Below are 3,718 nucleotides of genomic sequence, written 5' to 3' on the forward strand. Positions count from 1 at the left end.
GCCGCTTTAAAACAGCGTTTTATTCTGCATTGTGTGGAAAATGAAGCTTAGCGAAAACGTGCAGAACAGGCTGGTATTTCCCCTTCTGAGGCTCCAAAGTTAAATGTTCGGTTGTTAACGAGAGGGAGTACTTACATTTTCGAGTTTCTCTTGATTTTCCTCTTCTGCTTAATTAGCTTTTTATAGCCGGGTACTAAGGTTATTTTTGCTGTCTGAATATCACGGGTTCTCGCACCGTGATACTATAACACTTTTAACTGAAATTCTGCCTGTAATATTGCAGGAGGGGGGAGGAGGACGTGAGCTCACGTCAGACCCATAACAAAGCATAGATAAGCCAGAAATGTATACACTTTTCGCGATTAACCGTGCTGGATCACGAGCTGGAATGTCCTATAGTCCCAGAGCCCACGTCAGGATTCCTGTGTGCTGATTGCTTCCAGCAGAGAAAGGAGAATGTAAAATATCCAAGGTGCTTCCAGGAGCCTTTACGTAATAACAAAAAAGTGCTGGAATACACAATGTACGATATTGCATCGGGCTAGGATGCTTCTGGCTCACAGTTTGCATATTTCGCTCGGAGTAGCCCTGCTGAAGCTTTTTGATGCTCCATTTATAGCAGTCCCTTAAAATCAATTTGAAGAAGCAGCATGAAGGTTTAACCTCTTCTTAGGAACGTTAAATTATTCGAGTGTCAAGAACGAGGATTTCACAAATGTTGCGATAGCTGCATGCCTCTCCCTTGTCACGTTAAAGTGATGCTTGCGGTTTGCACGTTAGGCGCTGCGAAAAAAAAAATCACCAATCTCTGCCGTGCATCCAGTGTTCCGCTGGATACAAACACCAGCACTTTTATGTATCACTGCACATCCAGAATTAGACACATCCGCGAGATTAATGAGACATCTCATACTGCTGTGACTTGGCAAAAAAATCGGCAGAGGAAGAAAAAAAAAAATCTTCAATCCCAAACGTCAATATCCACTCCGCGTGTTGGCAATATGGTGCGTGGAGTTCGTGTTACCCCGTCAGGTACAGCTAAAAGAAAGCGCATAATCACTCTGTGAAAACGCCGTTTTGCATGCCAAGGCGAAATGCAGGCAAGCCCCCAATTTCACAGGAATTCGAGAGAGAAGTGGGAATTTGGAGAAGTGCATCCGGGAATGGAGGAAGTCTATTCAAGGGAGCCTCTAACTCCGAGAGCTGAGATTTGAAAAGTCAGCCCTGGACTACTGTTGCTCTCCCTCCGTGCAGATGTAATCGCCGCTGTTCAACTTAATCCATGTGTGTGCGAACCGCGATGCCTAGTTCTTCCTCTGAAACCTAGGGATAGTATTCCCATCCGAGAAAGCAGAGCTACAGCAAATTACATTTTGTCCTTCGAATTAGAAAAGGATCATTGAGTGGATCTCGTGATATTTCAGCCTTTAAACGTAACCGAGAGGCAGCAGTGAACAATGCCTCGGCACAGCTCAGACCATCCGCGGAGTTCTCCTTCCTTCCCTCTCCTCGCATCTGGATCCCCCAGCCTTGCCTTTCTCCTGCTCGCTCGTGTGAGAGGCAAAAAAAGCAAAGTTTCAAGAGAAAACAGCTGCTGGCGCTAAAAAGAAATCATCGCGGTCTTTCTAGAGCTAGAGACAATAAGGTCGTTTAAAAATTCCTCCTCATGTACTTATATGCTGCGAACACCCCCACCCCCTCCCTACAGCTCTCCTCCCCCTGCTTTAAGGTTAAGGCTATGGAGTCAACAGTAAAGGAACAGTAAACTCCGAGAAAGCTGCTCAGAAGACATTACCCAAAACTCCGAAGGGCTGAAAAGTCCTTTATTTGTCAGGTAGTTCAGTGGGGAGGATTCCCGTGTAAATCCACGCGTGAGTTTGCACGGAGGGAGCCACGGGCACCCAGACTCGCACCCACTCACTGCCGGTGATAGCCTGGCAGTGGGATTCGGCAACTATTTAAAAAATGTCATTTATTTTTTTATTTATTTATTTATTAAAAAATTCCAACGCTACCAAATGTTTAAAACTAGTGACGGCTTTTCGGCAAATCTCGGGCTCCCAAAAGGTGCAGCCATGAGCACTGGGGTCGAGGCAGCTCCAGATGTCGGCAGGGAGAAGCCCACGAGAAGTCTTGGGAAATGTCAGGCGCCCAACCTACACATCCCCACCATATACTTACACTTTCGGTTGCATATCTTTCTCTGCATCTCACACAAGAGAGCTTTGTTTCTTTATTTCTCCATCATTTGGTTTGGATCTTTTTGTGTGCATGTGTGTGTGCATGTGTGTGTGCCTGTGTGCATGTCTGCATGTGTCTGTGTGTGTGTGTCTGTGTGTGAGTGTGTGCTTTCCCTTGGCCATCAGCACATGTTGTGTATCCGGGGTCGTCTTCAAACAGGCTGGGGGAGATCCTGACAAACAGCCGTCAGAGGCCCCTTGCACACGCACATGCACATTAAAGGCAGGGGACTTGAAAATGGATTTGCACGCACACAGGGGATTGCAATCAATAGCCACCAACATTTACGGCTTAGATTGTTAATGTGAAAGCTGGTCAAAAGAATGAAAATGAAAAATTAAAGGTGTCTGGTGTCAATTACATGAAAAGTTATGCCGTAATTTACTTACTGGGATGTATGCCTGCATGTTCGTGTGTCCATGTGCATGTGTGTGCAGACCCAGATGTACATGTAGCTATCTCTCAAAAGCAAGGGAGTTTCTTTGTTAATTTTGTGGACTGTGTCACCCTTGCTGGTGATCAAAGATGAACATGATTAAAGGAATGGATGTTTGACTCACATTTCTTAAGATAAGGACGCCCAGAGATGCCCGGTTTTGCCAAATACATGCACATGCAACTACAGAGAGTTGTGTGTATGGACGCACACACACACAGAGGCGATCAATCAAATGTGCTCCTTTTCACATTGAGTAGCATGCAATCTGCAATCTACACTCTATAGCCAGTAGTATTTCAGTCTTACAACTGTCTGGCCGAAGGATAAACCTCATTAGGAAAGAAAGAGCAAAATAATATTCACAATACTTCGCTGTAGACCTATTCCCGTTTGTTGAAAATCATACACTTTTATTTTTGTAAACTTGTGTTAAAATATATATGCTCACAGGGTACAGCTTAGCTGTGTCATTCCAGAAAGAAAACGTGTGTAACATTTAAAATACTCCTTTTACGTGATGTTTTGATTTATTTTCATAGTATGATTATGTTTAAATACCAGTGCAATTTAGCCTGACCTCTTCCTTCTGCAATGTAGTAATGCACACACCATTTACAGTCTTTTAAATGTTTCACTGGGAAATGCAACAGCAATGTCCACCACCAGTTGTACTAATGGGGAGAATTCTGAAAATCTTTCGGAAAACCTAAGGGTCATATGCGTTTTCGCACTAGGATTGCCACATTATTAGAGTATTATTATTATTTATTATTATTTGTTAATGCTGGACTATGTCTTCAGGGATTGACAAGTATTAAATAAACCTTTTGCTTTCATGATGCTGTGCAGAAATACATATTTCACATGAGAACTTGATTTCTAATACTACACCCTGCTTCTAGTTACTGTTGGGCATATTTTGCTCAAGGAGGACACAGATAGAAAGCAGCTAGAGGCTATCACAAAGAGTCCAGTAACGTAAATATAATAGGGTCAAAGAATAGTATAATAGGATCCTTCTGCTATTTTAAAGTCAGC

The sequence above is a fragment of the Pseudopodoces humilis genome, chromosome 1 (genome assembly GCF_049639895.1).
Source record: "Pseudopodoces humilis isolate 2021_Gansu_Grassland_sample_001 chromosome 1, ASM4963989v1, whole genome shotgun sequence".
NCBI classification, from domain to species: Eukaryota; Metazoa; Chordata; class Aves; order Passeriformes; family Paridae; genus Pseudopodoces; species Pseudopodoces humilis.